At 42.9% G+C, this 13,724-nt stretch overlaps 5 non-coding genes and 2 pseudogenes across 5 annotated transcripts; all 7 read left to right on the top strand.

Moving 5' to 3' along the window:
- Positions 1-528: 528 nt before the first annotated feature.
- LOC120550060 lies at positions 529-735 on the top strand. Its single transcript, XR_005637547.1, has one exon. It is a non-coding gene; the product is annotated as a small nucleolar RNA U3 (small nucleolar RNA).
- Positions 736-6,099: 5,364 nt separating this feature from the next.
- On the top strand, positions 6,100-6,306 carry LOC120550057. The gene has a single exon (XR_005637544.1). It is a non-coding gene; the product is annotated as a small nucleolar RNA U3 (small nucleolar RNA).
- A 2,527-nt stretch (positions 6,307-8,833) lies between these two features.
- LOC120550067 lies at positions 8,834-9,040 on the top strand. The gene has a single exon (XR_005637553.1). It is a non-coding gene; the product is annotated as a small nucleolar RNA U3 (small nucleolar RNA).
- Positions 9,041-10,091: 1,051 nt separating this feature from the next.
- LOC120550072 lies at positions 10,092-10,278 on the top strand (annotated as a pseudogene).
- A 1,223-nt stretch (positions 10,279-11,501) lies between these two features.
- Positions 11,502-11,708, top strand: LOC120550050. Its single transcript, XR_005637537.1, has one exon. It is a non-coding gene; the product is annotated as a small nucleolar RNA U3 (small nucleolar RNA).
- Positions 11,709-12,115: 407 nt separating this feature from the next.
- Positions 12,116-12,289, top strand: LOC120550076 (annotated as a pseudogene).
- A 936-nt stretch (positions 12,290-13,225) lies between these two features.
- On the top strand, positions 13,226-13,432 carry LOC120550069. The gene has a single exon (XR_005637555.1). It is a non-coding gene; the product is annotated as a small nucleolar RNA U3 (small nucleolar RNA).
- Positions 13,433-13,724: the final 292 nt, after the last annotated feature.

Consider the following 13,724-nt stretch of genomic DNA (forward strand, 5'->3'; position numbering starts at 1 on the left):
TCTGTTCGGTGTGTTCCGTGATCGTCCGTCCAGTCGGGAGCCGTGCCGCAAGCATGCGCCACCCGGTCAAGACGGGCATTTATTACTTTGCCGCATCCTGAACAGCTCCTTCTGGCGTGTGCCAGGTAAATCCACGGTCATAAAAGCAATCCGCCATGGAACAAGCGCGTCTGCTCTTAAAGGGAACGTGAGATGACATCTGATTGGTTTATTTCACGTTACGCCCAAACCACACCTAGCTACTTCAGACCAACCCATTTTAGATTTGCGTCAGAAGAGTCATTCATCCCGCCGGTATAACAGCAACAGCGCCCGAGATCCGCCCACAAAGCTACTTTTGTTTCACGTTTGATACTTGCGTTTCAGATCGTTAAAATAGGGCCCGTAGTGTTAATGCTGCTCTCAGCCTGTCTGTCTCCGATGACACTGTGAGAGTAGGAGGAGTGTCTTAGTGAGTGTCAGGAGTTGACCAGGAGTAGAAGTGCTCGTCTCCACACATAAGACCCTGAGAAACATCCAGAGCAAACCAAGACTATACTTTCAGGGATAGTTTCTTTAGTTGTTGACTTGAGAAATGTGTTTCTAAAGAGTTTGGTCTCGCTGCCCACGATGAAGAGTTGAGATGTTTTCTTCAGAGCAGGAAACTGGTGGGAAGACTTTGTTTCTTCTCCACTGTTGAAGACTGTTCAGAGTTTCTCAGAGAGACTCTGAAGGAGGAAACATGATCTGAGTGGAGCTTGTTGTGAAATTAGAGTTGTAAGACTGGTTTCTTAGTTACGTAATTTCTGAGGTCAGACTTTGCAGTGAATTTTGATTAACAAAAATTACGAATAGTGTGCAGGAAGTTACGAACACAAATGAAGGGAAACATCTCTGTCTGTGAAACATAACCACGTACGTGTAAACAGGGTCTTAGTTAAAGGTAAAGCTATCGTTACTCACTCAAACAGGTGCAATAGGATTGTGCTGCACCACATTATGATCTGATCTGATAGATGTGTGTCAAAATATGTGACTTAAAGTAATAGTTCTTATGTCCTAGAATAAGATGAGAGGATAACCCTTTTATATCTGTGTGTATAGGCGCTGGTGTGTAATACACACCAACCCGATTATTGGCTGTCGGACAGTCTGGCGAGGTCGGTGACTCGGTTCTGTGCTGTCGTCAGTTGGAGGAGCCGTCGGCATCCATTTTGGCTGATTTGACTTGTTGAATTGGCCAGTGGTCAATCGGACTCAACGATCAGTCTGATTGGTGGAGTGCTTGCTCTTGACTAGCGAATCAGTGCACGAGAAAAGCTGACAACGCCAGTATCTTCTTATTACTAGCCATCGTATTTTCTTCCGTACAGCGAGTAATGACAACAACGATCCTTCTTGACTACTAGCAACGCTCTCTGATGAAAACGACTGACGACAGCGTGCTCCGTGTTTACTAAGTCTAGAGAGATGTTCCGTCATTTCCGCTTTTCACATTTCGACAGTAAAGATAGTGCTGCCTGCTGTTATGGAGATGTATTACGTCTCGCACATGCGCAGAACGTACGCTCAAGACGGCGTTGCTTCGGTGCGTTCCGAGGCACTTTTTTGAGAGACGGGAGCCAAATGATCAGTCCGACTGCCTTTTCTTGCGACGGTCGGCCGTCAGGTTGGTGTGTCAGAGCCTTTACTGTTCAAGTACAGAGCTGGAGTCAGGAGCTAAGTTAGCTTAGCTTAGCATAAAGTCTGGAAGTAGAGGGACACTGGCACATGTGTGAAAAGTTCAAAAATACAGCCACCAACACCTCTAAAGCTCACTTATTAACACAAGGTAACATATTGGGTTTGTTTTCTGAGATCTCAGGTTGATGCATTTGAAAGCTCAGGAAAAGTTCAGATTATTTTCATACACTTCCCAACTTTCATGTGGTCCAAAGGGTCCATCTAGGGATGTGCATTACAAGTTAGCTTCGGCTACAAATGCTGTGGTGTGTGGCAAAGGTCTACGCTACATACTTTATGAAGTGGAACTGTTTTGGGATGGACTAAAGTTTCTCCATTCACCCAGAACATTTGTCTCAGGCTACAGTGCAGGTTGCCAGATATTCTGGGTTTGGGTGTGAACAACTTTTGGTGAAGATCTCTTTACGAACAAAGCAACCTCATTGTGATAGTAACTGGCTGTTGATCATCAATATGTCAAACTTAACTTAAACTTTTACAGACTGAATCTGGATCCCTATCTTAGTTGTACTGACTACTAAACTAAACTAAACTTTCAAAACTTAAAGAAATGAAATATCATGTAGATAAAAAACAATCTACATGTGACTCATTGGCAGCCCATTTTTTATAAATTACATTTCAGACTATTTCTTTTTAAGCAAAGTCACTGTGGCCCACATTCTGTATAGGTTGACAACACCAACAGACAGTGTGTGTGTGTGTATGTGTGTGTGTGTGTGTGTGTGTGTGAGTATGCGTGTGTGTGTGTGTGTGTGTGTGTGTGTGTGTGTGTGTGTGTGTGTGTGTGTGAGTATGTGTGTGTGTGCGTGTGTGTGTGTGAGTGTGTGTGTGTGTGTGCGTGCATGCATGTGTGGTTACACAGAAAGGGTTAGAGAGAAATACGCTATATAAATGCAGATCATTGAGACTTAAATAAAATGTATGATTTAAATAAAATTTAATTGAATAATAAATGATATGTCATGCTGGTTTTGCACATTACCACTCTACACTACCCTCATTCTCATCAAACCAAAGTCTCTAGGTATATATGCATATATAAGCATTGAGTGAGTACATATAGTGTTATTGTATTCTAATTTAAACGTGTTTATATGTTCTATGTGTGTGTAGCATGAAGGGGCTACAGCTAACATTTTAGTATAAAACCCTGCTGTAAAACGATAAAGAACTGAACCTTGTACAGTACCTTGTAATATGTCTATTCATTATTTGACATTTACATTACATTTTGTATTTTGGGTCTTCAGAAAGCAATTACTGTAGACCCTTGACTTTTTTTCAAGTTTTGTGTTTTACCCTTTTTGCCACCAAAAGTAAATAAAACAAAACAGGACTTTAGACATTTTCGCTCGTTAATTAAAACAAAAATATCTCATTCACACACATGCACTATAAGTATTAGTTGAGCTCATGTAAAGGCAACATGAGCGCTTGTATAGTTTCTCCTTTTTTTATTTTTTATGCCACAGATCCTCTAGGTCTGACTGGATGTCCCTGTGGTCGGCGGCCACTGCAGGATGCTCGGAGACTTTTCCTGACGTCATTACAGTGTTATCTCGGCTCTGTGCTTCTGGTTATCGTTATCAAGCAGCTGAAACTTCTTCTCCTCAGTCAGGTTACGATGTTTCGTCTAAGGCACTCTTTGTATGTGTTACCTATCCCTGCTGCTGCAGATTGTGTGTGTGTGTGTGTGTTTGTGTGCGTGTGTGTGTGTGTGCGTGGTTACACAGAAACAAACACCATGACCACTACAGTACGTTTCTTTCTGTGCAGGTGTCATAAAACAAACATCAGTCAGTGATTCATTTTCACTCCTATTTTTTCACAATCTGATTTATGTAAATCCAAAAAAACTAAATTGTTTGATTCTGAGATGGAAAATTTTAAATGTAGTATCTGTTCTGGAGCTTTTGGTTGTTTCACATGATCTTCATGAGCAGATGGAGTTAGGCCAGAAGTCAGGGAGCTGTAGACCTTCTTTTACTGAGGCTCAGTGAGAGTGTACTTGAGCTAAATGCTTACATTAGCATGCTACCATGCTTACAGTGATAATGCCAGCATGTTGATGTTCATGTTTCCCATGTTGGTTTTGCATGTCAGCATGCAAACACTTGCTTATTAGCACGTATGTTGCATTCATCTGGCACATTTATTAGAAAAAGATTTGAATTATTTGACAGATTTCTTTAAGCTGACAAAAAGAGGAAGTGTTTTGATGTTTTCTCTCACTGAAAAGTGTTTTATCCATTTTTTTTTTTAACATAATTTCGTTCCACAATGACACAAGGAGCGTTTTAGTCGATTTGACATGCAATCACAGTGTTGGCACATGGAGACTTTTGCAAAACATAAGCCAAATGAAAAGTGAAAGTATCCAAAATGATGCTGCTCAGACTTGCCTCAGCACCAGCCGACACCACAACGACCACAGGTTGAACGAGTGGAAACGTGTAATAATGGTCTTTAGGGAAACAGAGCATTTATAGGAAATGTTTTTGTTTTCAGTATCACGGAGGGAAAGTTCAGCTTTGAAACATGAGACTGAAACAACTGAAAAAATTAAATCTGTGTGGAGCGATGAGGAGGCTGTAACCTTCCTCACATTAATACATGAAACAAACAGAAATGTCACGGTGTTTTCCACCATTTAAAGTGTAGAGAATTAATACCACTAACTGTTTATCTCAAGGTGCAAAATCCATAATACTCGCATAACAGGCAATGCACATTCATTTTCTTTTTTTCCTGCAGATTTTCAACTTGTGCTAGTAAGACACAGGGAATCTCATAACCCTTAAATTGCCTCCTCGACTCCTCCACTTGCCTCCCTTCCTCGCATCTTAGTCCCTCTCACCGAGGAGGCACAGGAGGAGAGAGGAAATGAGCAAATGTTTTTTAGAGGGATGAGACGTCCTTTCCTCTGATGCTTCACATTAATTTGTCAGCTGTTGGGCGGAGTTAGGGTCCTCGGGGCAGAAATAAGAGCTTTGAGACAGCCTTCACCGAGGAGGGCCATAACAACGTCCGGTTCAGGCGAGGACCGAGGAGTCGAGGAGCTATCAGATATACAGGATGGATACCCGATGGATGGATAACCGAGCCGGGCCGGGTTTGGACAGATATTTAGAAATTATGTTCGGGTTCGGGCCGGGCTCGGTCACATTAGCACGATAAGGCACTGAACATTTTAAATTTAAAACAGCTTATTATGTAGGTGCGCGCCTGTGTTACGCGCCTTTGCGCTGATGCGCTCATCTGTTGACATTTCCGAATGCCTTCCTACAGTTGCTTAATAAAAGCGGGCTTTCCACACAAACAAACGTACATGTGTCATTAGTATGAGAAAAAAATTTGATTTTAACTGTGTCGGGCTCAGGTCTTGATGTCGGGCTCGGGCCGGGTTCGGTTACTGCTCTGTCGGACGCGGACCGGGCTCGGATCCGCACTCTAATCAGAAACGGGTTATGAGATGCAGCCTTAGGGCCCTATCTTGCACTCAGCGCAATTGCCTTTGTACAACGACGCATGTATCATTCCTATTTTGCACCCGACGCACAGCAGACTTTTCCCTCCACAGACGCACGTCGATAAATTAGGGAATATATTTGCGCTCCCGGGGGCGGTTCAGCGAAAAGATGAGGCGTGTTCAGGTGCAAATGTTCCCTGGTGCTATTTTGCAGTTTCAGAAAACAATCCCACTACTGACCAGGAAAAACCGGGTCTGAAGTCTGTGGCGCTAGTCTAAAGTCAGTGGCGCGTTATTCAGATGCTATTTTAGGGGCGCATGCTTGGCCATAATGTAGCGTGTGCACAACATGCATACACTTTGCTTCTCTCATTTACACGGATGCAGCAGTTCCCATTTAGGAGATGCGCCCGAGAGGCCATAGCAACATCGCCAACCGGTCAAGACGGGCATTTATTACTTCGCCGCATCCCGAACAGCTCCTGCTGGCGTGCACCAGGCAAATCCGCCGTCATAATAGCAATCCGCCATGGAATAAACGCGTCTGCTCTTAAAGGGAATGTGAGATGATGCTCTGATTGGTTTATTTCACTTTACGCCCAAACCACACCTAGCTACTTCAGACCAACCCATTTTAGATTTGCATCGGAAGAGTCATTTATTCCGCCGTTATAATAGCAACAGTGCCCGAGATCCGCCCACAAAGCTACTTGCGTTTCACATTTGATACTTTTGCATTTCAGATCGTTAAAATAGGGCCCGTAGTGTTAATGCTGCTGTCAGCCTGTCTGTCTCTGATGACACTGTGAGAGTAAGAGGAGTGTCTTAGTGAGTGTCAGGAGTTGACCAGGAGTAGAAGTGCTCGTCTCCACACATAAGACCCTGAGAAACATCCAGAACAAACCAAGACTATACTTTCAGGGATCATTTCTGTAGTTGTTGATTTGAGAAATGTGTTTCTAAAGAGTTTGGTCTCGCTGCCCACGATGAAGAGTTGAGATGTTTCCTTCAGAGCAGCAAACTGGTGGGAAGACTTTGTTTCATCTCCACTGTTGAAGACTGTTCAGAGTTTCTCAGAGAGATTCTGAAGGAGGAAACATGATCTGAGTGGAGCTTGTTGTGAAATGGTAGTTACAAGACTTTTTTCTCAATTACAGAATTTCTGAGGTCTGACTTTGCAATGCCCTTTCAATAACAAAAAAGTAAATGTGCAGGAAGTTAAAAATCAAAATGAAGTAGTTCTTAACCTCTGGTTACCAACATGAACTTTTCTAGGTATTTCTGTAGTATTTCATGTGTTGATGTGGTTACTGTTCCAGTTGTTGTTGGTGCTGACGGAAGTTTGAGCCTGACAGTTATAGTACAGTTCTGTTTGGTAATAACATCTGTAGTGTTTACATTTCTCAGAGCATTGAGGCTTTTACCACAAACTGATCTTGCATCGCCAGACCTATCTCCACGGCACTGTGGAGTAAGGCCTGCCTACACCACAGATGGATTCTGGGATAAAAGTGTTCCTTACTTTCCCTTACTTTAAATAGGAAGACGTATGTTTAAACATTATAAATCAAGAAATAATGTTCAAGTCAATAATCCCAGTGGTCAAAAAATCCTCTGAATGAATCTCAGAAATCTCAGGTCAACTTCAACATTTCTTTGTTTGGTTTATTTGCCTGTTTGGTTGACTCATCCATTCACATGTTCGCAGTTTGGTGAACTGCCACTCAGCTGATGATTTCAGAGCAGATGTCAGAACTGTCTCAGTGTTAATACTGTACAGTATTCAATGTGAACTTTCTAGTTTATTGGGATAAAGTTTTACTACTGAGGCCGGGTCCGTTTCCATCTGTCAGACCAAGAACATGACGTTTCCTTTGTGTAGTGTAGGGAAACCTTGTAGGTGTTGTGTCTGTCTGTGTTTAGCTTCCTCGTGACAGCAGGGGTTTAATGGGAAAACTGAAGGCAGCCAAATTGTCTCTGCTCTCTGTTTTTTGGGGTTAATTTGTAAGTAAACGTACTTTCTGCTTCATTTCATTTGCCATTTCCCCTCTTATTTTATCATCACTTTGAAGCGGTCCAGTTGGTCAGTTAGGACAGAAGACAAACAACTTCTCTCCTTCAAGGTGGTTTATTAATGCTGGAATAATAATAGAACTTGTATACAAGGAATCAAGCAAAAGGATTACATGACACAAATGTGGGCCATCCTACTTCACCCTGGAGCTCCGTAGAAAGGCCCATTTCTTTGGTCTAACAGAAAGTTCTCATCCCCCACAGGGGTGTTGTCTCTTCCTATTGGGGCTCTTTTAATCCCGAGGTCTGTACTAAGAATCCAGATCAACATGTCCTGGATTCCTTTCAGTTACCCGGCTTCACTAACCCTAACAACCGTAGTCCCGCATAAGCTGTATCATGACGGTGGTTATCAACTAGTTCAATCAACCCAGGGTTTCCCAATCCAGCGATGCACGCGTTCACATAAAAGAGGCGGTGTTTGCACAGCATAACCAATCGCAAACATCTACCAAAGTCTCATATTTTACGTAAGAAGAGCAAACTATAATTCTACATAAATATGAGGAACACAGACACGGTTTTACAGGCAAAACGCAATACAGTCGCTGCTTCCTAAAACAGGAAAGAAAGCCAACGCTGTAAATGTGTAAATTACAACGCTTATCAATATCACTTCCCCATCAGTCAGGCACAAGATCTGACCATAATTACACTTGTGCTTTCCATAAACTGCCATTGCTTTAACCTATTATTTCAGTTGAAACCCTGGCAGTGGTGAGCAATTGTGAGAGAAAATAAAATATATAAAAACATAATTCAAACCGGTGTGCGCATTGGCAACACACGGCTCAACAAGCCGACAAATAGCCTATACGTAATTCCCTCCGCTGAAAATCTATATCTTTCATAAAAATACCCATCAGTGAATATTAACGGGGTTGTCGGTCTCTAAATGTATTAACTGTTAAGAGCCCACCTCTCTCTCTCTCTCTCTCTCTCTCTCTCTCTCTCTGTCCGGGCACCGAGCTCCGCCTGATCTTCTAAGAACAGTGACGCCGTTATCAATCAAGTATTGATTGGTCAGTAGGCGGTGCTTTTACACCGGTTGATCTCTAATCTCCAACATAACCTGCTCCCGACCAGAGTAGGTGTTCAGCATAAGTTACCATGGCGATTGAACCCGGTAACAAGTGATCCACCGTCGTGATACAGAAAATCCTGGGTTGAACCTGAAGTTACCTCGTTAACACCAAATCTTGCTTCGTAGTACAGGCCTCTGGTGAAGTCCTGAGTTTAACAAAGACGCTTTTCCTCCTGATGGTGAATGAGTGCCGTGGAGACTTTGACTTATTAAAGTTAAATGAAAGGGACGGATGATGCTTACAAAATGTTTTGGGGGTTTACGCGTCTGTCTGGCCTCACGTGACATTAAACCTGTAGTAACAGGAAATAGATGCCAAATACCAAAGAAAAAGTTCTTTTACTTGTGATATGTTCCGACAAGAAAATAAATGAATCTGTCACTGAGTGTAGGAGGAGTGTCTTAGTGAGTGTCAGGAGTTGACCAGGAGTAGAAGTGCTCGTCTCCACACACAAGACCCTGAGAAACATCAAGAAGAAACCAAGACTATACTTTCAGGGATCATTTCTTTAGTTGTTGACTTGAGAAAAGTGTTTCTAAAGAGTTTGGTCTCGCTGCCCACGATGAGGAGTTGAGAGGTTTCCTTCAAAGCAGGAAACTGGTGGGAAGACTTTGTTTCTTCTCCACTGTTGAAGAATGTTCAGAGTTTCTCAGAGAGCCTCTGAAGTAGGAAACATGATCCTAGTGGAGCATGTTGTATAGCTGTAAAAACTAAATGTCAACTCATGTGAAAGAAAACTATGAATCTGCTTAATAAGTTGCCTAATAAAAGCAAGCAAATGTACATGTGTCGTCAGTATGAGAAAAAATGCGGTTTTAACTGTATCGGGGTCGAGTCAGGCTCGGACATAAATATCTTAATCTCTGTCGGGCTCGGTTACTGCTCTGTCGGAACGCGGACCGGGCTTGGACAGGAAAATGCGGCCCAATCCGCACTCTAATCGGATAAGACGCAAATCGATAAATTAGGGAATATATTTGCACTCCAGGGGGTGGTTCAGCAAAAAGAGGAGGCGTGTTCAGGCGCAAATGTTCCCTGGTGCTATTTTGCAGTTTCAGAAAACAATTCCGCCACTAACCAGGAAAAACCTGGTCTGAAGTCTGTGGCGCTAGTCTAAAGTCAGTGGCACGTTATTCAGATGCTATTTTAGGGGCACATGCTTGGCCATAATGTAGCGTGTGCACAACACGCATACACTTTGCTTCTCTCATTTACACGGATGCAGCAGTTCTCATTTAGGAGATGCGCCCGAGAGGCCGCAGCAACATCGCCAACCGGTCAAGACAGGCATTTATTACTTTGCCGCATCCCGAACAGCTCCTGCTGGCATGCACCAGGCAAATCCGCCGTCATAATAGCAATCCGCCATGGAATAAACGCGTCTGCTCTTAAAGGGAATGTGAGATGACGCTCTGATTGGTTTATTTCACGCGTACCCCAAACCACACCTAGCTACTTCAGACCAACCCATTTTAGATTTGGCGTCCGGAAGAGTCATTCATCCCGCCCGGTATAATAGCAAAGGCCGAGATCCGCCCACAAAGCTACTTGCATTTCACGTTTGATACTTGCGTTTCAGATCGTTAAAATAGGGCCCGTAGTGTTAATGCTGCTGTCAGCCTGTCTGTCTCTGATGACACTGTGAGTGTAGGAGGAGTGTTAGTGAGTGTCAGGAGTTGACCAGGAGTAGAAGTGCTCGTCTCCACACATAAAACCCTGAGAAACATCCAGAACAATCCAAGACTATACTTTCAGGGATCATTTCTTTAGTTGTTGACTTGAGTAATGTGTTTCTAAAGAGTTTGGTCTTGCTGCCCGCGATTAGGAGTTGAGATGTTTTCTTCAGAGCAGGAAACTGGTGGGAAGACATTGTTTCTTCTCCACTGTTCAGAGAGTTTCTGAAGGAGGAAACGTGATCTGAGTGGATCTTGTAGTGAAATTGTAGTTACAGGACTTCTTTCTCAATTACAGAGTTTCTGAGGTCAGACTTTGCAATGACCTTTCAATAAGAAAGAAGTACATGTGCAGGAAGATAAAAATGAGTTAGTGCTTAACCTCTGGTTACCAGCCAGAGCTTTTCTGGGTATTTCTGTAATATTTCATGTCTTATCTCAGAGAGACTCTGGAGGAGAAAACATGATTTGAGTGGAGCTTGTTGTGTCTAAAACAAAGACTTTATCTGGAAAGTGGCTGCTTTTTTTCCCCATGTGGGTCCAGAAGCATCTAGGTGTTCCTTACTTTCCCTTGTTTTGAATAGGAAGACGTATGTTTAAACATTATAAACCAAGAAATAACGTTCAAGTCAATAATCCCAGCGGTCAAAAAATCATCTGAATGAATCTCAGAAATTTCAGGTCAACTTCAACATTTCTGTTTGGTTTATTTGCCTGTTTGGTTGACTCATCCATTCACACATTTGCAGTTTGGTGAACTGCCACTCAGCTGATGATATCAGAGCAGATGTCAGAACTGTCTCAGTGTTAATACTGTACACTATTCCATGTGAACTTTCTAGTTTATTGGGGTTAAAGTTTTAGCACTGAGGCCGGGTCCTTTTCCATCTGTCAGACCAAGAACATGACATTTCCTTTGTGTAGTGTAGGGAAACCTTGTTAGTGTTGTGTATGTCTGTGTTTAGACTGGAGCTTCCTCGTGACAGCAGGGGTTTAATGGGAAAACTGAAGACAGCCAAATTGTCTCTGCTCTCTGTTTTTTGGGGTTAATTTGTACTTTTGTTTTTTGGGGTTAAAAACGTACTTTCCGCTTCATTTCATTTGCCATTTCCCCTCTTATTTTATCATCACTTTGAAGCGGTCCAGTTGGTCAGTTAGAACAGAAGAGAAACAACTTCTAAGGTGGTTTATTAATACTGGAATAATAATAGAACTTGTATACAAGGAATCAAGCAAAAGGATTACATGACACAAATGTGGGCCATCCTACTTCACCCTGGAGCTCCGTAGAATGGCCCCTTTCTTTGGTCTAACAGAAAGTTCTCATCCCCGCAGGGGTGTTGTCTCTTCCTATTGGGGCGCTTTTAATCTGTACTAAGAGGGTAGGTGGAGTGTCTCAGTGAGTGTCAGGAGTTGACCAGGAGTAGAAGTGCTCGTCCCCACACACAAGACCCTGAGAAACATCCAGAAGAAACCAAGACTATACTTTCAGGGATCATTTCTTTAGTTGTTGACTTGAGAAATGTGTTTCTAAGGAGTTTTGTCTCGCTGCCCACGATGAAGAGTTCAGATGTTTCCTTCAGAGCAGGAAACTGGTGGAAAGACTTTGTTTCTTCTCCACTGTTGAAGACTGTTCAGAGTTTCTTAGAGGGACTCTGAAGAAGGAAACATGATCTGAGTGGAGCTCGCTGTGTAGCTGTGAAAAGTAATTTTGAAGTAATGTAACTCTTCACCTTCAGTTTTCTACCATTACAAATCTGCTTAATAAGTTGTTTAATAAAAGCGGGCTTTCCACACAAACAAACATACATGTGCCGTTAGTATGAGAAAAGAAAGTAAAGGTTTTAAATGTGTCGGGCTCGGACATAAATATCTTAATGTCGGGCTCGGCCCGGGTTCGGTTACTGCTCTGTAGGACGCGGACCGGGCTCGGACAGAAAAATGCGGCCCGATCCGCACTCTAATCAGAAACGGGTTATGAGATGCAGCCTTAGGGCCCTATCTTGCACTCAGCGCAATTGCCTTTGTACACCGATGCATGTATCATTCCTATTTTGCACCCGACGCACAGCAGACTTTTCCCTCCACAGACGCACGTCGAAAATGTGTTTCTAAAGAGTTTAGTCTCGCTGCCCGCGATGAAGAGTTGAGATGTTTCCTTCAGAGCAGGAAACTGGTGGGAAGACTTTGTTTCTTCTCAACTGTTGAAGACTGTTCAGAGTTTCTCAGAGAGACTCTGAAGGAGGAAACATGGTCTGAGTGGAGCTTGTTGTGAAATTGGAGTTGTAAGATTTGTTTCTCAATTACATAATTTCTGAGGTCACACTTTGCAATGACTTTTGATTAACGAAACTTATGAAGAGTATGCAGGAAGTTATGAACACAAATGAAGGGAAACATCTCTGTCTGTAAAACATAACCACGTACGTGTAAACAAGGTCTTAGTTAAAGGTAAAGTTATCGTTACTCACTCAAACAGGTGCAATAGGATTGTGCTGCACCACATTATGATCTGATCTGATAGATGTGTGTCAAAATATGTGACTTAAAGTAATAGTTCTTATGTCCTAGAATAAGATGAGAGGATAACCCTTTTATATCTGTGTGTATAGGCGCTGACACACCAACCCGATTATCGGCCGTCGGACAGTCTGGCGAGGTCGGTGACTCGAGTCTGTTCGGTGTGTTCCGTGATCGTCGTCAGTCGGAGGAGCCGTCGCCAAGCATGCGCCACCCGGTCAAGACGGGCATTTATTACTTTGCCGCATCCTGAACAGCTCCTGCTGGCGTGTGCCAGGTAAATCCACGGTCATAAAAGCAATCCGCCATGGAACAAGCGCGTCTGCTCTTAAAGGGAACGTGAGATGACATCTGATTGGTTTATTTCACGTTACGCCCAAACCACACCTAGCTACTTCAGACCAACCCATTTTAGATTTGCGTCAGAAGAGTCATTCATCCCACCGGTATAACAGCAACAGCGCCCGAGATCCGCCCACAAAGCTACTTTCGTTTCACGTTTGATACTTGCGTTTCAGATCGTTAAAATAGGGCCCGTAGTGTTAATGCTGCTCTCAGCCTGTCTGTCTCTGATGACACTGTGAGAGTAGGAGGAGTGTCTTAGTGAGTGTCAGGAGTTGACCAGGAGTAGAAGTGCTCGTCTCCACACAAAAGACCCTGAGAAACATCCAGAACAAACCAAGGCTATACTTTCATGGATAGTTTCTTTAGTTGTTGACTTGAGAAATGTGTTTCCAAAGAGTTTGGTCTCGCTGCCCACGATGAAGAGTTGAGATGTTTCCTTCAGAGTAGGAAACTGGTGGGAAGACTTTGTTTCTTCTCCACTGTTGAAGACTGTTCAGAGTTTCTCAGAGAGACTCTGAAGGAAGAAACATGATCTGAGTGGAGCTTGTTGTGTCTAAAACCAAGATTTTATCTGCAAAGTGACTGCTTTTTTCCCATGTGGGTTCAGAAGAATCCAAGTGTTCCTTACTTTGTCTCGTTTCTAATAAGAAGATGTATGTTTAGACATTATTACTAACCAAATTACTTTTAATTCAACAATTTAAGCGGTCAATAAATTATCTTAATGAATATCAGAGATCTCTGGGGTCGGTTCCAGAAAGCAGGTTTAGTGAAAACTCTGAGTTTGTTAACCCTGAGATGAGGAAACTCTGGGATTTCCGTTCCAGAAAGAGA

This window comes from Perca fluviatilis, chromosome 20, assembly GCF_010015445.1.
Source record: "Perca fluviatilis chromosome 20, GENO_Pfluv_1.0, whole genome shotgun sequence".
Taxonomy (NCBI): Eukaryota; Metazoa; Chordata; class Actinopteri; order Perciformes; family Percidae; genus Perca; species Perca fluviatilis.